This window comes from Tachyglossus aculeatus, chromosome 9, assembly GCF_015852505.1.
Source record: "Tachyglossus aculeatus isolate mTacAcu1 chromosome 9, mTacAcu1.pri, whole genome shotgun sequence".
Classification (NCBI taxonomy): Eukaryota; Metazoa; Chordata; class Mammalia; order Monotremata; family Tachyglossidae; genus Tachyglossus; species Tachyglossus aculeatus.
The window spans coordinates 722,250-747,201 of NC_052074.1; the positions used below are offsets into that span (position 1 = coordinate 722,250).

Consider the following 24,952-nt stretch of genomic DNA (forward strand, 5'->3'; position numbering starts at 1 on the left):
CACGGATTGAAGCAGCATGGCTTAGAGGAAAGAGCTTGTGAGTCAGAGGTCGTGGGTTCTAATCCCTGCTCCGCCACTTGCCGGCTGTGTGACTTTGGGCAACTCGCTTAACTTCTCTGTGCCTCAGTTACCTCATCTGTAAAATGGGGTTAAGACTGCAGCCCCATGTGGGACAACCTGATTACCTTTTATCTACTCCAGCACTTAGAACGGTGCTTGGCACATAGTAAGCACTTAACAAAAACCATCATCATCATCATCATCATCATCGTCATAGTTAAGTAGGACTCTGACAGGAGCATGTACCAGGGAGAAACTTGGCTTTAGATTTAGATAAGATTTTTTGATTGGCTGGATTGAAACCTCTTGAGAACAGGCATCATGTCTACTTATTCTACTGTACTCTCTCTCATGTACTTAGTACCATTCTCTGCACTGCAATAATAATAATGGTATTTGTTAAGCGTGTACTATGTGCCAGGCTCTTTACTAAGTGCTGGGATTAATGCAAGATAATTGGGTTGGACACAGTCCCTGTCCCACATAGGGCTCACAGTCTTAATCCCCATTTTACAGCTAAGGTAACCGAGTCACAGAGAAGTGAAGTGACTGGTCCAAAGTCACACAGCCAACAAGTGGTGGAGTGGGATCAGAACCCAGGTCCTTCTGACTCCCAAGCCTGTGCTCTATTCGCTCTGCCACACTGCTTCTCCATTATGACCTAACGGAAAGAGCTTGGGCCTCGGAGTCAGAGGTTCTGGGCTGTAATCCAGCTCCTCCACCTGCTTGCTGTGTAACTTTAGGCAAGTAAATTCACTTTTCAGTGTCTCAGTTTCCTCATCTGTAAAACGGAGGCAAATTACCTGTTCTCTCTCCTCTTTCAACAGTGAGTCCCATACGTATCTTACCTGATCAATTTGTTTCTGCCCCAGCTCTTAGTACAATGCTTCCACAGCACCTGTATATATGTATATATGTTTGTACATATTTATTACTCTATTTATTTATTTTACTTGTACATATTTATTCTATTTATTTTATTCTGTTAATATGTTTTGTTTTGTTCTCTGTCTCTCCCTTCTAGACTGTGAGCCCACTGTTGGGTAGGGACCGTCTCTATACGTTGCCAACTTGTACTTCCCAAGCGCTTAGTACAGAGCTCTGCACACAGTAAGCGCTCAATAAATACGATTGAATGAATGAATAGTTAATGCTTAACAAATACCACAATTATCATTAGTAGTACTAGGAGAAGCAGCATGGCTCAGTGGAAAGAGCCCAGGCTTTGGCGTCAGAGGTCACAGATTCAAATCCCAGCTCCACCAATTTTCAGCTGTGTGATTTTGGGCAGGTCACTTAACTTCTCTGGGCCTCAGTTCCCTCATCTGTAAAATGGGGGTTAAGATTGTGAGCCCCCCGTGGGACAACCTGATCACCTTGTAACTTCCCCAGCGCTTAGAACAGTGCTTTGCACATAGTAAGTGCTTAATAAATGCCATCATTATTATTATTACTAGAAAGTGCTCAACAAATACCACTGATTGACTGATTGATTGGCTAAATAAGACTTGACTGACAGACACCCTTGCCACAAACCCGGAGATGCCAAAAAGCCAGGCCAAGTGCCCATTCTGTCCCGCTGACTGAAGTCTCTGCTGGCCTTGTCGGTGGGGTTTTAGCTAGCTGTGTTTATCAGTGGAATTTACTGAGTGCTTACTACGTGCAGAGCACCGCATTAAGCTCTTGGGAGTGTACAATACAACAGAGTTAGCATGCACATTCCCTGCCCATAACGAACTTACAGTGTAAAGGGGAGACCGACATTAACATAAACAAATAAGTAATTTATAACATATAATTTAAAGATATGTACATAAGTGCTCTGGGGCTGAGGGTGGGGTGAATACCAACTGTCCAAAGATCACAGATCCAAGTGCACAGATGATAAAGAAGGGAGAGGAATCTGGAGAAAGGAGGGTTTAATCAAGGAGGACCTCAACATTGCCTAGCCAAGAGGCTCAACTTTTACTTCCTCAAGCCAAACCCAAACCTGCACCAAAGGGCAACTCAACAATCATTAGCGTGTCCTCTGGGGTCAGGGGAAATGGCCTGTCCTCTCCCAGGGGCTGGGGGTTGGGGCTGTTCTCTCCTAGGGGCCCGGGGCTGTTCTCTTGGGTGCCCAGGGCTGGGGGCTGTCCTCTCCCAGGAATCAGGGACCATGGTCTGGTCTCTCCTAGGAGCCAAGGGCCATGGGCTCTCCTCTCCCAGGGGCTGGGGACTGAGGGCTGACCTTCCCCAGAAGCCAGGGGCCAGGGGCCATGACCTGTCTTTTCCTGGGGGCAGAGAATCTTACAGCCTACTGTGTACAGGGCACTGTACTGAGCATTTGGGAGAGGACAATGGATTTGGTAAACACCATCCCTGCCCTTGAGGAGCTTACAGTCTACTACGTTCAGGGCGCTACACTGAGAGCTTGGGAGAGTACAGTGGAGTTAGTAGTAGTGAGTATATACGGTCCCTGTCCTTGAGGAGCTTAAGGGTGTATTTCGTGCAGGGCACTGAACTGACCCGCTGGGAGAGTACAGAGGAGTTAGTCAACCCGATCCCTGCCTTGGAGGAGCTTACAGCCTGATCAATCAATCAATCGTATTTATTGAGTGCTTACTGTGTGCAGAGCACTGTACTAAGCACTTGGGAAGTACATGTTGGCAACAGATCTCTGCCATCCGGGCTTCCACAGCGGTCAAGGTGGGCAGGGGAGGAGCCCCTACCCTGGCAACAGGTGCACAATTTGCAGAAAACAAAGCTTCGCTGACCATCGGCTTCAGGATCGTCCACCTTGAAGCTTGCTCTTCCCCACTCCCTCCAACCCCCTTGCTCACACCCTTCAGCGAGCGACCTCCCTATCTCCGAGCTGCCGTATTGGAAAGCCTCCTCAGAAGCCACCTCCTCTGGGAGTCCTCCATGATTCATCCCAGCCTTCTGGGCGATGTCATCCCAACAACCACCAAGGAGGCCGTGTGGTCTAGGGGAATAAGCAGGGGACTGAGAGTCAGAATCAATCCAACGGTGGTATTTATTGAGGGGTGACTGGGAGAGTACGGTACAATGGAATTGGTTGATGCGACCGCTGTCCATAGGAGCTTACCATCTACAGAGGGAGAACAGTCAACAGTGGAAGAATCTTCTAGCCGAGGAGAATAGTCCACAGGGCAAGAACCAGCCACAGCGGGAGAACCATCTACAGGGCGAGAAACCTCTATAGGGGGAGAACTGTCTATGGGGGAGAAGCGTCAGATTCTACTCCCAGCTCTGCCACTCACCTGCTTTTTGAGTAAGCAAGTAAGTACGAAAGCAAGTCACATAAATCTCTCTGGGCCTCAGTTTTTTCGCTGGCGAAATGAGGATCAAATACATGATCACCCCACACTTAGATTGAGAGCGTGGGACAGGGACCATATCTGATCTGGTCCTCCCGTATTTTTCCCAGCGCTTGGCACACGGTAACCCCGTAATTATTATTATCAGTCCACTGCTTAGCTTTGATTTCTATCATCTGTATCTTGTCTCTTACTCTATTACTCTATTATGCATAAAGCACTCTGGGTATACTGTGTTGACATTGTCAACCACCCCCTTCTCCAGGAAGCATTATCCAACCTCGGCTTCACTGTTGCTTTCCTATCCTGGCTTTCCTCCTGACTCTCTGGTCGTTCATTCTCAGTCTCTTTTGCTGGTTTCTCCTCTGTTTCCCACCCCATAACTGTGGGGGTCCCTCCAGTCTCAGTTCTGAGTCTCCTTCTATTCTTCATCTATACTCACTCCATTGGAGAACTCATTTGCCTTTGTGGCTTCAACCATCATCTCTACGCAGATGATCCCCAAATCTACATCTTCTGCATCTCTCCTTTTCTGCAGTTTCACATTTCCTCTCTAATTGGAGGTCCCGCCGACACTTAAAACTTAACACGTCCAAATCAGAACTCCTCATCTTCCCACCCAAACTCTGTCCTCCCGGACTTTCCTGTCACCGTAGACACATCATCATCTTCCCTGTCTCGCAAGCCCATAACTTTGGCGTTATCCTCGATTCGTCTCTCATTCATCTCACATATTTGATCCGTCCCTAATCCTGTCGGCTCAACCTTCATGACATTGCTAAAATCCTTCCTTTCCTCTTCCTCCAAACTGCTACCATGTTAATCCAAGCACTCATCCTAGCCCACCTTGATTACTGCAGCAGCCTTCTTGGTGACCTCCCTGCTTCCTGTCTCTCCCCACTCCGGTGCATACTTCACTCTGCTTCCCAGATCATTTTTCTACAAAAATGGTCAGTCCCTGTTTCTCCACTCCTCAAAAGCCTCCAGTAGTTGCCCATCCAGCTCTGCATCAAACAGAAGCTCCTCACCATTGGGTTTAAAGCACTCGATCACCTTGCCCCCTTCTACCTCACCTCACTACTCTTCTACTACAACCTAGTGAGCACACTTCAGTCCTCTAATGCCAACCTACTCACTGTACCTCGATCTCTTCTATCTCGCCGCTGACCCCTCACCCACATCCTGCCTCTGGCCTGGGACGCCCTCCCTCTTCGTATCCGTCAGACGATGACTCTCCCCACCTTCAAAGCCTTACTGAAAGCACATCTCCTCCAAGAGGCCTTCCCCAACTAGACTCTCATTTCCTCGTCTCCCACTCCTTTCTGTGTCACTCTTGCATTTGGATTTGCACCCTTTTATCACCCCTCCCTCAGTCTCATAGCACTTATTTACGCATCCATTATTGATTTATTTCTGTTAATGTCTGTCGCCCCCTCTAGAATGTAAGCTAATTGTGGGCAGGTAATGTATCTGTCCACTCTGCTATACTGTACTTTCCCAAGTGCTCCGCACACAGTAAATGCTCTTTAAATATGATTGACTGATAGATTATACTTGTCTCCTCCATTAAGGTGTAAACTCCTTGGGGGCAGGAACTGGGACATATGTCCACTGTGCATTACACATCATTTAGCAAGGAACTCTGCACCCACTAGGTGCACAGTACAGCACTCTACATGTAATAGGCATCCAGTAGAGTACAGTCCAAGGGGGAGGGAGACTAGGTATTTAATGCCCATTTTACAGATGAGGTAACTGAGGCTCAGAGAAGTAAAGTGACTTGCTCAAGCTCACACGGCAGGCAAGTGGCAGAGTTGGGATTACAAGCCAGGTTCTTCTAACTCTCAGGCCCATGCTTTATCCACTAGGCCATGCTGCTTCACTTCCCTGCTGTGTGACCTTGGGCAAGTCACTTCTCTTCTCTGGGCCTCAGTTTCCACATCTGTGAAATGGGCATTAAATACCTGGTCTCCCTCCCCCTTAGACTGGGAGCCCCATGTGGGACCAAGACTGTGTCTGATCTGATTGGATCATGAGGGAAGCAGCATGGCTCAGCAGGAAAGAGCACAGGCTTTGGAGTCAGAGGTCATGGGTTCAAATCCCAGCTCCGCCAATTGTCAGTTCTGTGACTTTGGGCAAGTCACTTCACTTTTCTGTGCCTCAGTTACCTCATCTGTAAAATGGGGATTAAGATTGTGAGCCCCCCGTGGGACAACCTGATCACCTTGTAGCGTCTCCAGCACTTAGAACAGTGCTTTGCACATAGTAAGCACTTAATAAATGCCATCATTATTATTATTATTGTTACACCTACTCCGATGCTTAACAAATGCCACAATTATCGTTATTAGAAGGAAGTGCCTGATCCAGGACCTTCTGGGCTTCCAAGATCCTTCTGTCCCATCCAAAGATCCCCTCACAGCTCTCTTTTGCTTTCGTTTTTTGGAGTTTGTCTCAGCTGCCTAATAAAACAAAACCTAATTTTGTTTCAAGACCGAATGTGAGTAGGTTGAACAGAAGCCCTGCCTCAGGAACATGACTGCTATGCCAGCCTGCGTGAATAATAAGTTCATTCATTCATTCAATCATATTTATTGAGCGCTTACTGTGTGCAGAGCACTGTACTAAGCACTTGGGAAGTACAAGTCGGCAACATATAGAGATGGTCCCTACCCAACAGTGGGCTCACAGTCTAGAAGAGGGAGACAGAGAACCAAACAAAACATATTAACAAAATAAAATAAATAGAATAAATATGTACAAATAAAATAAATAGAGTAATAAATACATACAAACATATATACGTATATACAGGTGCTGTGGGGAGGGGAGGTTAAGGGAAGAAACAAATATTTAGAGCCAAACTCTGAATAATAATAATACTAATCACTGCGGTATTCGTTAAGTTCTTATTACATGCCAAGCACTGTGCTAAGCCCTGGGGCAAATACAAGATACTCATTGGGGCTTACAGTCTAAGTAGGTGGGAGAACAGGTATTGAATCCTCATTTAGCAGATGAGGGAACTGAGGCATGGAGAAGTGAAGTGACTTGCTCAAGGTCACACAGCAGACCAGTGGCAGAGGCGGGATTAGAACCCAGGTCGTCTGACTCTTAGGCCCGTGCTCTTCCCGCTAGGCCACGCTACTTTCTACGGAAGCAGAATAATAATAATAATTGTGGTATTTATTAAGCACTTACTGTGCGTCAGGCACTGTATTAAACGCTGGGGTGAATACAAGCAAATTGGGGAGTCCCTGTCCCACATGGGGCTCACAGTCTCAATCCTCATTTTACAGATGAGGTAACAGGCACAGAGGAATGAAGTGACTTGCCTAAGGTCACACAGCAGACAAGTGGTGGAGTGGGGATTAGAATTCACGACCTTCTGGTTCCCAGGCCTGTTCTCTATCCTTTATGCCACGCTGCTTTTCCCAAAGAAGTGGGGGAACCAGGTTAGCTCCATCACGGTATGCCAGTCAGATTTCTTTGGGATCCTGCGCATTAGCCAAGCTCCACCCCGTTCTGCCTGCACTAGCCCCGTTTGCAGAAGCGGAAACTTCTCCCTGTGCTTTTCTGTGGGAAAAGACCTATGTATAGAGTCCGGGAACACGTTCCGATGTCCCGGTCAGTGTCGCCGCTCATGGCAGGTGAGCCGCTGCTTCTGGGAAAGTTAACCCATGGAGAATTCCAGAGAACAAAATGCATCATATTCACCCCAAGTTTCCCATCTCCCGGTCAAAGCCGGAGAGATAAATGAGAGAGACTTTGCCTCAAAGTGCGACTGCATCAAACATTTCTTTGTTCCTGTGCCTAAACTCTTCTATTTTCCAACCCAGTTAGAACAAATGTGCCTATTTTCCCAGTTACCCAGACGGTATCCAACAGAAGAGGGGCCCAGGCTATTTATATTGTGCTGGAAAACAGGGGTTTAGTAGTGTCTGATACGAACTCACTGAAATTCTTTCCGGCTTGGGAAAAGTGCAAAAGCACAAACATCCATGGGGAAACTTTTGAGTTCCTCTCGCCTTTTATTTGTGATTCTACTTTCACATATTAAACACCTCTGTCTCGGGTTTCTGATCACACACTTTCATTCATCCATTCATTCAATCATATTTATTGAGCGTTTACCGTGTGCACAGCACTATACTAAGCACTTGGGAGAGTACAATATAACACTTTTTTAAGGTATTTGTTAAGGGCTTACTATGTGCTAGACACTGTACTAAGCACCGAGATAGATGTAAGTTAATTAGGTTGGACACAGTCCATTTCCCATATGGAGCTCACCATCTAAGAGGGAGGAAGAGCAGTTACTGAATCTCCACTTTATAGATGAGGACCTCGAGGCCCAGGGAAGGTAAGTGACTTGCCCAAGGTCATACAGCAGGCAAGTGATGAAGCTGGGATCGCACCCTCCGCTCCTCTGTGGCTAACCTCCTCACTGTGCCTCGTTCTCACCTGTCCCACCGTCGACCCCCGGCCCACGTCATCCCCCGGGCCTGGAATGCCCTCCCTCCACACATCCGCCAAGCTAGCTCTCTTCTTCCCTTCAAAACCCTACTGAGGGCTCACCTCCTCCAGGAGGCCTTCCCAGACTGAGCCCCCTTTTTCCTCTCCCCCTCCCCATCCCCCCCACCCTACCTCCTTCTCCTCCCCACAACACCTGTATATATGTTTGTACAGATTTATTACTCTCTTTTACTTATACATATTTACTATTCTATTTATTTTATTCATATGTTTTGTTTTGTTGTCTGTCTCCCGCTTCTAGACTGTGAGCCCGCTGTTGGGTACGGACCGTCTTTATATGTTGCCAACTTGTACTTCCCAAGCACTTAGTACAGTGCTCTGCACACAGTAAGCGCTCAATAAATATGATTGAATGAATGAATGAATGAATATATAGTTGTGTAATTTCCTTGCTCTTTTCCCAGTTCCTACTACTTGTACATCACTTGTTTCTGTCTGCCTCCCCTACTAGACTATGAGCTGCCTGAAGGCAGGAAACCTATGTTTTATTGTCACTGTACTCTCCTGAAACCCTCTCAGGGTCATGCCTGCAGAGTTTCCAGTCCTCTACCAGTCTCGACTACGGGAGAGAGAGTCAAGCGGAGGTATACCCATTCGATTCCTAGCTTGGCCAGTGGCTAGCGAGTGGAAGGCAACCTGCTACAAGCCAAAACTCACCTGGGTTGGGCTGCAGTGGCAGGGGAGAGAATCGAGGGCGGAGACTCAAGTTGACCGTGCAGAAGGAGGCAATGGTAAACCATTTCCAAATTTTTACCAAGAAAACTGTAGGGATCCACTATCGGAACGATGGCTGATGGAGGTGGGGCATTCTGGAAGAGATGTGTCCGTGGGTCGGAGACTACTCGACAGCATAAGACCAAGACAAGACTCTTCTGATCATGTAGTACAGTGTTTTGTCACAGATGCTTTGATTGAGAAACTGTTCAGAGAAATGGAGAAGAATATAGACTTCTAGACTGTAAGTCTGGTGTGGGCAGGAATTGTCTCTCTTCCAACAGCTTAGTATAGTGCTCTGCACGTAGTAAGCTAAGTGCTTAATAAATAAGATTGAATGAATGAATGAATGAACCTAGGTAAGATCCTTCATCAATCAATCATAGTATTTATTGAGCGTGTAGAGTACGCAGAGCATTGTACTAAGCACTTGGAAGAGTCCCTTAGAATTAGTAGACATGATCACGGCCTTCATGGTAGTTTGCAAACAAGTAGTGTAGTCTTGTCCTGTTTTATAGTGACGCCGTGGACACATCTCTCCCTAAACGCCCCACCTCCACCTGCAATCGTTCCGGTAGAGGATCCATGGAGGTTTGTCGTACTAAGTACTCTCCCAAATGCTTACTACAGTGCTCTGCACAAGGTAAGCACTCAATAGATACGATTGATTGATTGAGAAACACTATTTCTTTATTATGGCATTTATTAAGCACTTACTATATGCCAAGCTCTGTACAAGTGCCTGGGAGAGTAGGATACAATAGAATTGGTAGACTATTCCTGCCCTCAGGGAGTTTGCAATCTGGGGACCTGCCTAGGGTATAATTACCAACTCTCTTATATTATTATTATTATTAACAACAATAATAATAATAATTGTGGTATTTGTTAAGCACTTTCTATGTGCCAGGCACTATATTAAGCACTGGGATGGATAAAAAGCAAATCAGGTTGGACGTATTCCCTGTCCCACGTGGGGCTCACAGTCTTACTCCCCATTTTACAGGTGAGGTAACTGAGACACAGAGAAGTGGAGTGACTTGCTCAAGGTCACACAGCGGACAGGTGGTGGAGCCAGGATTAGAACCCCCAACTTTCTGACTCCCAAGCCTGTGCTCTATCCACCATGGCATGCTGCTGTACTCTCTCAAGAGCTTAGTACAGAGCTCTGCACACAGCAAGTGCTCCATAAATACTATTGAATGAATGAATGAATAGCTAAGATTGATTGTGACTGATTAGATGAAGGACTTTCTCCTTAAACTACCAGTGGGCCCCCACTCATCCTGGTTTGGAGTTGGTGGGGTGTCCTAGCGAAACAGACCAGCTCCTGTCCTCGGGATGGAAAACCTCCCATCTCTGACAGACGCTCAAATGCCTCAGGGCTGAGATGACAGAGCCGAGGGCGGAGGGAGGAGAAAAGCTCCATTTGAGAACCGCGTGGACCCACATCCTTCCAGCACGGGCAGCGCCTTTGAGCGGGTTCCGGGCAGGGAGGGTTGGGGTGCCAAGGCCCGGGCCCCATGCCCGCGTGGCTGGGCCGAACGCTTCTCATGGAGGAGTGGGCATCTCAGGGGACTTTCTACTTGCGAGGAGTTAAGTGGCCAACTGGGGCCGGGGAGGAACATTTGTCAGAGGTTCGGCTGATGAAACGCTCTGGGCATGTTACTCCCCTCCTCAAAAATCTCCAGTGGCTTCCAATCAATCTGCACATCAAGCATAAACTCCTCACCCTCGGCTTCAAGGCTCTCCATCCCCTCGCCCCCTCCTACCTCACCTCTCTTCTCTCCTTCTACAGCCCACCCCGCACCCTCCGCTCCTCTGCCACTAATCTCCTCACCTTGCCTCGTGCCTGTCCCGCCGTGGACCCCCACCCCACGTCATCCCCCGGGCCTGGAATGCCCTCCGTCTGCCCATCCGCCAAGCTAGCTCTCTTCCTCCCTTCAAGGCCCTACTGAGAGCTCACCTCCTCCAGGAGGCCTTCCCAGACTGGGCCCCTTCCTTCCCCTCTCCCTTGTACCCCTCTCCATCCCCCATCTTACCTCCTTCCCTTCCCCACAGCACCTGTATATATGTATATATGTTTGTGCATATTTATTACTCTATTTATTTATTTATTTTACTTGTACATATCGATTCTATTTATTTTATTTTGTTAGTATGTTTGGTTTTGTTCTCTGTCTCCCCCTTCTAGACTGTGAGCCCACTGTTGGGTAGGGACTGTCTCTATAGGTTGCCAACTTGGACTTCCCAAGCGCTTAGTACAGTGCTCTGCACATAGTAAGCGCTCAATAAATACGATTGATGATGATGATGACTGTCTCTGTAGGTTGCCAACTTGGACTTCCCAAGCGCTTAGCACAGTGCTCTGCACACAGTAAGCGCTCAATAAATACGATTGATTGATTGATTAACAAATGCCATCATCATCATCCCCTTCCTCCCCTCCAACGGTCTCCTTTGCCCCTCCCCCTCCTCCTTTCTTCCCGCCCCCCTCCTAGCGAACATCTGATTGGACAACGATGATTTCACCGCTCACGAGCCCATCGTGGCTCTCTCCCCCGCCCCACCCGCCCACGAGCCCCCGCCGCGCATGCGCACGGCGACATAACCGTCCACCTCCCCTTCACCCTCGAAAGAAGGGTCTCTCCGCCAATGAGGAGGAAGCATCGGCCCTCTTCCACCAATCAGAGCGCTGCCTCCCCGCAAAGCGGGATTGACTGGCAGGGGGATAGGCCAATCACCGTGTGAGGTTCCCCTCTCTCGCTCCTATTAAAAAAAAAGCCGGTGTGACGGACTTGGAAATTGGCTCTTTGATGGACAGTTGAAAGAGCCCAATGACGGTAAGGTGCGAGTTTACCCCTTGGGCCAATAGAAGCAGGGAACCGTGAGGGTCTGGCTTTTTCAAAGCAAGGGGGGCGGTGGGCGGCATTTGATTGACAGCCCCCGTGACGTGTAGCGAAGCGGCTCGGTCCCTCCCGGGGCCGGTGAAAAAGGAGCAGAGACGAGGCCTTCCCACCTTGAGCCTCCTCCCCCCGGCCTTACTTCCTTCCCCACCCAGCAGCACCTGTATATATGTTTGTACGTATTTATTACTCTATCTATCTTACTTGTACATATTTATTTTATTTTGCTTTGTTGTCTGTCTCCCCCTTCTAGACTGTGAGCCCGCTGTTGGGCTCTATATGTTGCCAACTGTACTTCCCAAGCGTTTAGTACAATGCTCTGCACACAGTAAGCGCTCAATAAATGCGATTGAATGAATGAATGTCTCCCCCTTCTAGACTGTGAGCCCGCTGTTGGGTAGGGACCGTCCCTACATGTTGCCAACCCGTACTTCCCAGGCACTTAGTACAGTGCTCTGCACACCGTAAGCGCTCAATAAATACGATTGAATGAATGAATGAGTGAATGAATGTCTCCCTCTTCTAGACTGTTAGGGACCGTCTCTTTATGTTGCCAACTTGTACTTCCCAAGCGCTCAGTACAGTGCTCTGCACACAGTAAGTGCTCAGTACATTGAATGTCTCCCCCTTCTAGACTGTGAGCCCGCTGTTGGGTAGGGACCGTCTCTATATGTTGCCGACTTGTACTTCCCAAGCGCTTAGTCCAGTGCTCTGCACACAGTAAGCGCTCAATAAATACGATTAATTGATTGGGTAGGGACCATCTCTATATGTTGCCAACTTGTACTTCCCAAGCGCCTAGTCCAGTGTTCTGCACACAGTAAGCGCTCAGTAAATACGATTGACTGGGTAGGTACCGTCTCTACATGTTGCCGACCTGTACTTCCCAAGCGCTTAGCACAGTGCTCTGCATCGAATGAATGAATGAATGAACGAATGAGGCTTTTAGACTGTGAGCCCACTGCTGGGTAGGGACCGTCTCTCTATGTTGCCAATTTGTACTTCCCAAGCGCTTAGTCCAGTGCTCTGCACTCAGTAAGCGCTCAATAACTACGATCGAATGAATGAACGAATAAGGCGGGGGGGCGGGGGCGGTGTTTGATTGACAGGCGGCCCCGCCAACCGGTCGCTGCGCGAGGGCGGAGGGGGCGGGGCTGGGGAGCGCGGCCGGCCCCCAATCGGAGGGCCGGACGGGGTTTGACGGACGGGGCTGCCGGCGAATGGGGCGCGGGGGCGGGCTCGCGGCGGGCCAATGGGAGGCGCGAGCGCGGAAGGTGGAGGGCGGCGGCGGAGGCTGAGGAGAAGAAGACGACGACGACGACGACGACGACGACGACGACGACGAGGAGGAGGAGCGGCGGCCGGTCGATGGCGGAGGGTCCGGCCGGGCCGTGACCGGGCGGTTTGCCGGCGGCGGCGGCGGTTGGAAGATGCCTCAGAGGGACGAGGCCGGGGCCGGGGCCCTCCGGTGGCGGGAGAGCGGCGGCGGCGGTGGTGGCGGCGGCGGCGGCCTGAGGGAACCGGCGGTGTAGGCGGCTGCGGGTGAGGGCCGGACCCTTCCCCGCGCGCGACCCTTCCGCTTTCAGGTGAGGCGGGCGGGCGGCCGGGCGGGCGGGCGGAGGCCAACGCGCCCCGACTCGCCCGGCGCCCGCGGCCCGCGCCCCGCCCGCTTCCACGCTCCCTCCCTCCCTCCCTCCCTCACAGTCATTCATTCACTCCGTCGTATCATCAATCGTATTGATTGAGCGCTTACTATGTGCAGAGCCCTGGACTAAGCGCTTGGGAGGTACAAGTTGGCAACGTAGAGAGACAGTCCCTACCCAACGGTGGGCTCACAGTCTAAAAGGGGGAGGCGGAGAACGAAACCAAACGTACTAACGAAATAAATAGAATAGATATCATCATCATCAATCGTATTGATTGAGCGCTTACTGTGTGCAGAGCACTGGACTAAGCGTTTGGGAAGTCCAAGTTGGCAACATCTAGAGACGGTCCCTACCCAACGGTGGGCTCACAGTCTAAAAGGGGGAGGCGGAGAACGAAACCAAACGTACTAACGAAATAAAATAAATAGAATAGATATCATCATCATCAATCGTATTGATTGAGCGCTTACTATGTGCAGAGCACTGGACTAAGCGTTTGGGAAGTCCAAGTTGGCAACGTAGAGAGACAGTCCCTACCCAACGGTGGGCTCACAGTCTAAAAGGGGGAGGCGGAGAACGAAACCAAACGTACTAACGAAATAAAATAAATAGAATAGATATCATCATCATCAATCGTATTTATTGAGCGCTTACTATGTGCAGAGCACTGGACTAAGCGTTTGGGAAGTCCAAGTTGGCAACTTAGAGAGACAGTCCCTACCCAACGGTGGGCTCACAGTCTAAAAGGGGGAGGCGGAGAACGAAACCAAACGTACTAACGAAATAAAATAAATAGAATAGATATCATCATCATCAATCGTATTGATTGAGCGCTTACTGTGTGCAGAGCACTGGACTAAGCGTTTGGGAAGTCCAAGTTGGCAACTTAGAGAGACAGTCCCTACCCAACGGTGGGCTCACAGTCTAAAAGGGGGAGGCGGAGAACGAAACCAAACGTACTAACGAAATAAAATAAATAGAATAGATATCATCATCATCATCAATCGTATTTATTGAGCACTTACTGTGTGCAGAGCCCTGGACTAAGCGCTTGGGAAGTCCAAGTTGGCAACGTAGAGAGACAGTCCCTACCCAACGGTGGGCTCACAGTCTAAAAGGGGGAGGCGGAGAACGAAACCAAACGTACTAACGAAATAAAATAAATAGAATAGATATCATCATCATCAATCGTATTTATTGAGCCCTTACTGTGTGCAGAGCACTGGACTAAGCGCTTGGGAAGTACAAATTGGCAACATCTAGAGACAGTCCCTACCCAACAGTGGGCTCACAGTCTAAAAGGGGGAGGCGGAGAACCAAACGTACTGACGAAATAAAATAAATAGAATAGATATCATCATCATCAATCGTATTTATTGAGCGCTTACTATGTGCAGAGCACTGGACTAAGCGCTTGGGAAGTACAAATTGGCAACATAGAGAGACAGTCCCTACCCAACAGTGGGCTCACAGTCTAAAAGGGGGAGACGGAGAACAAATCCAAACATACTGACAAAATAAAATAGAATAGATATGTACAAGTAAAATAAATAAATAGAGTAATAAATATGTACAAACATATATACAGGTGATGTGGGGAGGATCCGTCGTATGTATTGAACGCTGACTGTGTGACTGTGTACATAATAATAATAATGGCATTTGTTAGGCGCCTACTCTGTGCAGAGCATTGTTCTAAGCGCTGGAGGGGGGTTACAAGGTGATCAGGTTGTCCCACATGGGGCTCACAGTCTTAATCCCCGTTTTATAGATGAGGTAACTGAGGCTCAGAGAAGTTAAGTGACTTGCCCAAGGTCACACAGCAGACATGTGGGGAAGTCGGGATTCGAACCCATGACCTCTGACTCCAAAGCCCGGGCTCTTTCCACTGAGCCACGCTGCTCCTCCTATATATGTATACATATATACATATGTTTGTACATATTTGTTACTCTATTTTACTTGTCCATCTCTATTCTATTCTATTTTATTTTGTTAGTATGTTTGGTTTTGTTCTCCGTCTCCCCCTTTTAGACTGTGAGCCCACTCTTGGGTAGGGACCGTCCCTAGATGTTGCCAACTTGGACTTCCCAAGCGCTTAGTCCAGTACTCTGCACCCAGTAAGCGCTCAATAAATACGATTGATGATGATGATGCCGAGCACTGCCCATCCGCCAAGCTCGCTCTCTTCCTCCCTTCAAGGCCCTACTGAGAGCTCACCTCCTCCAGGAGGCCTTCCCAGACTGAGCCCCTTCCTTCCTCTCTCCCTCGTCCCCCTCTCCATCCCCCCCATCTTACCTCCTTCCCTTCCCCACAGCACCTGTATATATGTATATATGTTTGTACATATTTATTACTCTATTTTACTTGTACCTATCTATTCTATTTATTTTATTTTGTTAGTATGTTTGGTTTTGTTCTCCGTCTCCCCCTTTTAGACTGTGAGCCCACTGTTGGGTAGGGGCCGTCTCTAGATGTTGCCAACTTGGACTTCCCAAGCGCTTAGTCCAGTGCTCTGCACCCAGTAAGCGCTCAATAAATACGATTGATGATGATGATGCCAAGCACTGGACTAAGCGCTTGGGAAGTCCAAGTTGGCGACGGCCCCGAACCAACAATGGGCTCACGGTCTAGAAGGGGGAGACGGACAATGATGACGATCAATCAATCAATCGTATTTATTGAGCGCTTACTGTGTGCAGAGCACTGTACTAAGCGCTTGGGAAGTACAAGTTGGCAACATATATATGATCAATCAATCAATCATATATATATATATATCATATATATTGATATATATGATCAATCAATCAATCAGTCGTAAACTGTGAGCCCCCCGTGGGATAACCTGATCACCTTGTAACCTCCCCAGCGCTTAGAACAGTGCTTTACACATAGTAACCGCTGAACAAATGCCATCATTATTATTAGTAGTAATCGTATTGAGTACTTACTGTGTGCAGAGCACTGGACCAAGCGCTTGGGAAGTACAGGTTGGCAACATATAGAGACAGCCCCTACCCAACAGTGGGCTCACAGTCTAAAAGGGGGAGACAGAGAACAAAACCAAACATACTAACAAAATAAAATGAATAGATAGGGACAAGTAAAATAAATAAATAATAAATAGAGTAATAAATATGTACAAGCATATATACATATATACAGGTGCTGTGGGGAAGGGAAGGCGGTAAGATGGGGGGGATGGAGAGGGGACTAAGCGCTTGGGAAGTACAGGTTGGCAACATATAGAGACAGTCCCTACCCAACAGTGGGCTCACAGTCTAAAAGGGGGAGACAGAGAACAAAACCAAACATACTAACAAAATAAAATAAATAGAATGGATATGTACAAGTAAAATAAATAAATAGAGTAATAAATATGTACAAACATATATACATATATACAGGTGCTGTGGGGAAGGGAAGGCGGTAAGATGGGGGGGATGGAGAGGGGACTAAGCGCTTGGGAAGTCAAGTCGGCAACGGAGACGGCCCCCACCCAACAACGGGCTCATGGTCTAGAAGGGGGAGACGGACAATGATGATGATCAGTCAATCAGTCAATCGTATTTATTGAGCGCTTACTGTGTGCAGAGCACGGTACTAAGCGCTTGGGAAGTACAAGTTGGCAACATATAGAGACGGTCCCTACCCAACAGTGGGCTCACAGTCTAGAAGGGGCAGACAGAGAACAAAACCAAACATATTAACAGAATAAAATAAATTGAATAGATATGTACAAGTAAAATAAATAAATAGAGTAATAAATATGTACAAACATATGTACATATATACAGGATATATAAGTATATACAGGCAGGATGATGATGGCATTTATTAAGCGCTTACTATGTACAAAGGACTGTTCTAAGTGCTGGGGAGTTTACAAGGTGATCAGGTTGTCCCACATGGGGCTCACAGTCTTAATCCCCATTTTACAGATGAGGGAACTGAGGCACAGAGAAGTTAAGTGACTTGCCCAAAGTCACACAGCCAACAAGTGGTGGAGCCGGGATTTGAACCGATGACCTCTGACTCCAAAGCCCGGGCTCTTTCCACTGAGCCACGCTGCTTCCCCCAAAACAAAACAACAACAACAGAACAAAACCTGGAGACAGGTGTCAAAAGCGCTGACTGTGTGCAGAGCACTGGACTAAGTGCTTGGGAAGTCCAGGTCGGCAACATTTTGTACATATTTATCCTATTTATTTTATTTTGTTAATAGGTTTTGTTTTGTTGTCTGTCTCCCCCTTCTAGACTGTGAGCCCGTTGTTAGGTAGGGACCATCTCTATGTCTTGCCAAACTGCACTTTCCAAGCGCTTAGTCCAGTGCTCTGCACACAGTAAGCGCTCAATAAATACGATTGAATGAATGAATGAATGATGGTCCCGACCCAGCAATGGGCTCCCAGTCTAGAAGGGGGACATGGACAACGAAACAGAACCTGGAGACAAGTGGCAAAAGCGCTGACTGTGTGCAGAGCACTGGACTAAGCGCTTGGGAAGTCCAAGTCGGCAACAGAGACAGTCCCGACCCAACAACGGGCTCACAGTCTAGAAGGGCGAGACGGACAAAAAACAAAACATTGGCGACAGGTGTCAAAAACGCTGACTGTGTGCAGAGCCCTGGACTAAGCGCCTGGGCTCTTTCCACTGAGCTACGCTGGTTCCCTACCCAACAGTGGGCTCACAGCCTAGAAGGGGGAGATGGACAACAAAACAAAACAAGTAGGTGTCAGTACTCTCAGAATAAATAGGATTCATTCATTCACTCATTCAGTCATATTTATTGAATGCTTACTATGTGCAGAGCACTGTCCTAAGTGCTTGGGAAGTACAAGTTGGCAACATATAGAGATGGTCCCTACCCAACAACTGGCTCACAGTCTGGAAGGATTACAACAGTATAAACGCCATTAATAAAACAGAGTAATAAATATGTACAAATATATACGAGTGCGGTGGAGAGAGGAAGGGAGTTAGGTAGGGAGGGAGGAAGGGGGTAAGGTAGAGAGGGAGGAAGGGGGGTGATGAGGAGGGGAGGAAAAGGGGGAGGCTCCGTCTGGGAAGGCCTCCTGGAGGAGGTGAGCTCTTAGTACTAATAATAATGGTGGCATTTATCAAGCGCTTACTCTGTGCGAAGCACTATTCTAAGCGTTGGGGGAGGATACAAGATGATCACGTTGTCCCACGTGGGGCTCACAGTCTTAATCCCCATTTTACAGATGAGGGAACTGAGGCTCAGAGAAGTGAAGTGACTTGCCCAAGGTCACACAGCAAGCGTGGGGGAGCCGGGATTAGAACCCCTGACCTCTGACTCCCAAGCCCGGGCTCTTTTCACTGAGCCACGCTGCTTCTCAGTAGGGCTTTGAGGGAAGGAAGAGAGCTAGTTTGGATGTGAGGAGGGAGGGCATTCGAGGCCAGAGGAGGACTTGGGCCAGGGGTTGACGGCGGGACTGGCAAAAACGAGGCCCACGGAGGAGGTGAGCGGCAGGGGAGTGCAGTGTGCCCTCCCTGGCCCCCTTCCCCGCCCTCTCTCTGCCCTCCATCCCTGTTCCCCCGGGCTCTGGACCGCCCACCCAGGCTCTGCCTGCTTTCCTTGCCCCCCCCCGGGCTCTCCTTGCTCCCCCAGACCACTCTCCCGGTTCTCCCTTGCCTTCCCTCCTCCTCCGGGCCACCCACCCTGGCTCTCCTTGCTGCCGCGGGCCCCGGGGGGTTTCTCAATAGACTCCCCCAAACCGACCGCCCCCAGGGTAAGAGTCCAGAGTTCCTTGGAGGGAAACCCCCGGTTGATACGTTGGGGGTGTGGTGGAGTGGCTGTCGGCCTCCCCCCTCCTGCGCCACTTCAGCCATCGAAGGCGAGGAGGTGGGTGGGCTGGCAAGCGGGTACTAGGGGTCCGCGGAGTCCTCGGGGAGGCCTGCCTTGACCGATGTTTCCATCCCCGCGCAGCCGGACCCAGAAGAGGTCAGAGGGTTTCAGAAACTCAGCTCCGGGTGCCGCAGCACAGGTGGAAGAGTAAGGGGCAGTCGAACAACGATATTTATTGAGCGCCTACTCTGTGCAGAGCACCCTACTAAGTGTCGGAAGAGTGCAATACAATAGAGTTGGCAGGCACGTTGCCCGTTCACAAGAGTCATTCACAAAGTGGCACAGGAGGTGTCTGTAGACATCGTCACTCCCTTTACTCGTTCTGTTGGGCAATTGCCACATTCCCGAAGTTTCCTCCCCACTTTTTAAGAAGCATAATGGCTCAGTGGAAAGAGCACAGGCTTTGGAGTCAGAGGTCATGGGTTCAAATCCCTACTCCACCAAATGCCAGCTGTGTGACTTTAGGCAAGTCACTTCACTTCTCTGTGCCTGCTACCTCATCTGTAAAATGGGGATTAAGACTGTGAGCCCCGCCCCGTGGGACAACCTGATCACCTTGTAACCTTCCCAGTACTTAGAACAGTGTTTTGTACATAGTAAGTGCTTAATAAATGCTATTATTATTATTATTAATAATAATAATAAGAATATTGGCAGATAAACAGTGAGGCCGGGGATTATTTTTTACCTTGGTGTTTTTCAGTTTCACCCAAGGCCTCTTATGGTAAGAAGAGTTTTGGAACTTAAAAGGTTTCGCAATTCTAGAAAACATATTTTAGACGTACTAGATGGGCAGTAAATGACTTTTTTTTTAGAAAAGAAAGGTATCGAGAGGGAAGCAGTGTGGTCCAGTGGGAAGAAGCCCAGGCCTTGGAGTCAGAGGACTTGATTCTTATCTTACCCCACTGGTCTGCTGTGTGATCTTGGGCAAGTCCCGAAGCTTCTCTGTCTGTTTCCTCATCTATGAAATGGGGACTAAATCCTTCTCCCTCCTATTTAGAATGTCTGCCATGTCGGGGACAAGAACTATGTCCAACCAGATTATTTTCTACCTACCCCAGTGCTGAGGACAGTGTCTGGCCCATAATAATAAGTGCTTAATGAGTACCATTACTACTACTGTTACAATTAGTAATAATAATTACACACACACACACACACACACACACACACACACACATTAATGTCTGTCTCTCCCTCTATACTGAGAGCTCGTTTTGGGCAGGGACTGTTGTACTGTACTCTCCCAAGAGCTTTGCACACAGTAAGCGCCCAATAAATACAGTTGAACGAATGTATAATAATATTTGGTGTGGATATGGAATACCATTTCCAGCTTTCAACAAGTAGAGAGGGTAGGTGTCTTTGAAGTAGTTCCTTGTTTTTAGCAAGCTTTCCTTTCTCAAAGGCTCCCTTTATTGCTTTGTTGTCTTTTTTTAACCCTGTTGCTTTCATTATTTAAATCATCCCCATCACTGTTTCTCCAACTGCCATTTTGATACAAAACCAGCCTAGAGTTATACTTTGAAATCTGTTGAGTTTTTTTCTTTCTTCATGTCTCAATATCCCTGCCTCTTCCCTTCCTCCCCCGCCCCCCAGTTTTATTATAGCTGTACTTTATTTTTACAAATTTCCTTCTTTAGTATCGCTTAAAAGCAAAAACTACCTTCTAAGTATCCAGTAGCTGCTCTTTCATTTGGGCTAACTAAATTCAGGTCACTGCAGAATGCCGGGGACACATTTTCAGTTCTCTTAGTACGTTGGAATCAGTGAGTGCTTATTCCACTAATCCACTGAGACCTCTTTTTTTTTAAAAAAAACAAAACAACAAAAGCCCCTCAGACAGATGAGATACTGGTCTAAAATGTAGCCTGAAGTAACCCGGATCTGATGAAGAGCTGGGTCAGAGAGTGGTACGATGAAAATGAAACAGCTGTTCTCTTGAGAGGGAAACCCAAGGGTCAGGCCCTTCCAGGGCAGCGAAGGGTCTTCCACCAGAGGCCAACCTCCGTGGTTAACGACACCCGAGGACGCTGCCTCATGCCCTGTCAAGAAGAATGGATGACACGGCTTAGAGAAGTCATGTTGGCCCTGACCTTGCCCAAGCTATTGGCCTGCAGTGACTGTGGAAGGGGAGCTGGTCTCGAGCATGCGCCTGTGGTGTACTTGTCTCCTTAAAAGCGTCATTGGGCTTGTACAACTGTACAAAGCAGGAAATGTTTATGCTCCTTCCCTTCTCTATTCTGTAGGTGAACCGGGATTGTTGTTGTTTAAGTGCGTATTATGTGTCAAGCACTGTTCTAAGTGCTGGGGTAGATACAAGCTAATCAGGCTGGACATAGTCCCCTGTCCCATAATAATAATAGTAATAATATTTGTTAAGCGCTTACTATGTGCCAAGCGTTGTTCTAAGCGCTGGGATAGATACAAGGTTATCAGATTGTCCCATGTGGGGCTCACAGTCTTAATCCCCATTTTACAGATGAGGTACCTGAGGCACTGAGAAGTGAAGTGACTTGCCCAAAGTCATACAAGTGACAAGTGGGGAGTCGGGATTAGAACCCACGACCTCTGACTCCCAAGTCCGTGCTCTTTCCACTGAGCCATGGGGCTCACAGTCTAGGGAGGGAGGGAGAACAAGTATTAAATCGCCATTTTACAGAGGAGGCAACTGAGGCACAGAGATGGGAAATTACTTGCCCAAGGTCACATAGCAGCAAGTGGTGGAGCCAGGATTAGGACCCAGGTCCTCTGACTCTCAAGCCCATGCCCTTTCCATTAGGCCATATTGGTCCTCAGCCAGCTGGGAGGTAACTTTTCAGCTCGAGCATTGTGGTAGGGGGTCACGATGGGCTGGTGGAGATGAAGATGAGACGGATGGGAACGGGCTGCAAAGCACCTTTAGTCCAGAAAGCCACCATTTTGGGTCTCATCAGCCCTGATGGGAAATTCTCAGGCCTCGTCAGAGTCCTGGAATGAGTAAGGCTATCATCGGGCATCACCGTCAGTGGTCTCCATCGAGTGCTTAACACTTGGGAGAGTCGAATACAGCAGTGTTGATAGGCACGCTCCCTGCCTACAATGAACTTACAGTCTAGAGGGGGAGACAGATGTTGATATAAATACATAATTTATAATGTAAAACCTATAGATATGGAAATGAGTGCCGTGGGGCTGAGGGCGGAGCGAATGTCAAATGCCCAAAGGTCAACGTCAGATGCCCAAAGGCCACAGATCTAAACGCATAGAAGGCACAGAAGGGAGAGGGAGCCAAGGAGAAGAAAGGCCTACTTTCTTCTTAGTCGGGAAAGGCCTCTTGGAGGAGATGTGACCTTAATCAATCAGTCGTATTTATTGAGCGCTTACTGTGTGCAGAGCACTGTACTAAGCGCTTGGGAAGTACAAGTTGGCAACATATAGAGACGGTCCCTACCCAACAGTGGGCTCACAGTCTAGAAGGACTGTGAAGACTTAATAAGACTTTGAAGGGGGGAGATTGGTGGTCTGGCTCGTATGGAGGGGGTAGGAGTTCCAGGCCATTCATTCAGTTGTATTTATTGAGCGTTTATTGCATACAGAGCACTGTATGTGCTTAGGCCAGAAAGGAGGATTTGGGAAAGGGGTCGGAAGTGAGATAGATGAGATCGGGGTGGTGAGTGAGCTGGCGCTTAGGGGAGCAAAGTGTGCAGGCTGGGATGTGTAGGCCATCAGTCTAGGTGAGCGGCTCCAGAAGCTGGGCTGGCCATCGCCCTGGGGCAGTGAGCACCCTGTCTCCACCGGTGCCCGTGGCCTCTCTTAGCCATGTGTGATGGGAAATCCATCGGCTCTTGATTGATTTTCTTCATACAGCATTGCCTAATGGGAAAAGCCTGGGAGTCAGAGCTCCTGGTTCTAGTTCCAACTCCACCTCTTGTCTTCTGTGTGACCTTGAGCATGTTACTTAACTCCTCTGTGTCTCAATTTCCTCATCCAGGAAATGGGGATTCCATACTCAGTGGGAGCCCCTTGTGGGACTGCGACTTTTGTCCGTTCTGATTATCTTGTCTACCCTGGTGCTTAATACAGGGTCTGGCATATTGTAAGCACTTAATGGATATCATTGTTATTAGTGTTATTGTTGCAATTCAACGTTACCTGCATGGGCTCTCAAGGTAAAGAGGACCAACTCTTGTGCTCCACCCAACTCTTAAGATCTTGATAGGCCAAGCCCTTTTTGAGTCTTCCTCATCCCTGGTAGGTCTTGGGCCGGAGCTCTTGGCTAGATTAAAGCCTGATTGGTCTGGCCTTCCTGCTGAGAAGAGAAATCTTTCGTAGCTACCAGCCACACTTCCCAGATCAAATTGGAGACCTAACTTCCTGGATGCCCAAACCTGCAGCTTTAGGCTAATGCTTTTGGAATCTTTTTCAGATACCCTTCCGTTATTTTCAGCATTTTAAAATAGGAAATGAATGGTAAAATGGAAGAAGCACGGCAGTTGAGGCCTTCGCCTGATTTTTCAGGCTAATCTGCTGCCTGACAGTGCTGCAAATTCAGTTTGAGTTCGGAGGGGAAACTGGCTTGTGCTTATGGTCTAGTAGCACATCCGCTCTAGGTTTCAAGGAGAATTGATCAAATGCATCGTTCACCTGTGAGCTGAGCCCTAAACTGTCTCTCGGGGAGAGGATGGAGACCCCCTGGGCCCGAGGAGGGCCCTTGGTGGATGAATGGACTGCATTTTGAATGAGGGATACAGGGTGGCGACGGGGATGGGGAGAATTTTGAATGAGGGATACAGGGTGGCGACGGGGATGGGGAGAATCCTCTGTTTGTCGCTTGTCCTGTGAACTCCCCAGAGCTGCTGTTTGAATGCCTACAAGCCTTCTCGTACTTTTTCTTTATGGTACTTAAGTGTTTACTATGTGCCAGGCACTGTACAAAGCACTGGGGTAGACACAGGCTTATCAAGTTGAACTTGTGAGGCTTAGTTGTACTCCCCATTTTACAGATGAGGAAACTGAGGCCCAGAGAAGTGAAATGCCTTGCCAAAGGTCACACAGCAGACAGGTGGCGGAGCCGGGATTAGAACCCAGGTCCTTCTGACACCCAGGCTCTATCTACTAGGCCACACTGCTTCTCTTTTTCCCAGGCAGCCCTATCCCAGTGGCTGGGAGTCTAGTCCCATGCACCCTGAAGACTGGCCAAAGTTCCCCAAAGTAGGATCAGGCCCTGAAGTCCCCCACAGCCTCCTCTGGCTTGGTGGGCCTGGGTCCCCCCACCCCCGCACCTCCCGGGCCAGCTCCAGAGGTCACCTGCGATTCAGGGGAAGTGGTTGTCGGCTTGCCCATTGCATCTTTGGGGTCACAGTAGGAGGCTGGTTCTGGGTGTTTTTTAGCCCATCCCCGGCTGCTCAGAGCCCAGTGGGGTGGTGGGGTGTGCAACCCACCTTGGGGGTCTGTGGGTCAGCTGTTTGCCTCCCGTCATGGGCTGCAGGGGACAGAGGTGGGAGAGAGGGAGTTGGGAGCCAGGCCGAGGAAAACCCTCACTTTTGGCGGGGAGTGAGGCTGGGGCCCTTGGGTCAGCGGGAGCCATCGGCTACAGTCGCCCCCGTCCCTCGCTCCCTGGGGGTGGGCTACTTCGGCAGCAGGATGGGCTCACTCTATAAAGTCCAGAGGCCAGAGCCCTCAAGGTAGCATCGTTCGCCAGCCCGCAACTTCACTTAGAGGCCATAAAGCCACGGAGATGCCCCCAGTTTGTCATCGGCTCCGAGCCACTCTCAGCGTGCCACGAGCGAGGGGACTTCAAAAGGTGCACCACCAAACTTGTCCCCCTGAAGGGCGTGTGGACGCTTTCTGGGGTTCGTCGTCCAAATCCGGAGGCGCTCAACCTTCTGGGGAGGCTCGTTCCCATTTAGTAAGTGC

At 48.8% G+C, this 24,952-nt stretch overlaps 1 protein-coding gene across 1 annotated transcript in view; it reads left to right on the top strand.

The window, feature by feature from the left end:
- The first annotated feature begins 12,888 nt into the window (after positions 1-12,888).
- PPM1B (protein phosphatase, Mg2+/Mn2+ dependent 1B) overlaps positions 12,889-24,952 on the top strand; it is a 56,207-nt gene continuing 44,143 nt past the window's right edge. Inside the window, 1 exon segment of the mRNA XM_038751111.1 lies at positions 12,889-13,122. The gene's annotated coding sequence lies outside the window, so the exon portion shown is untranslated.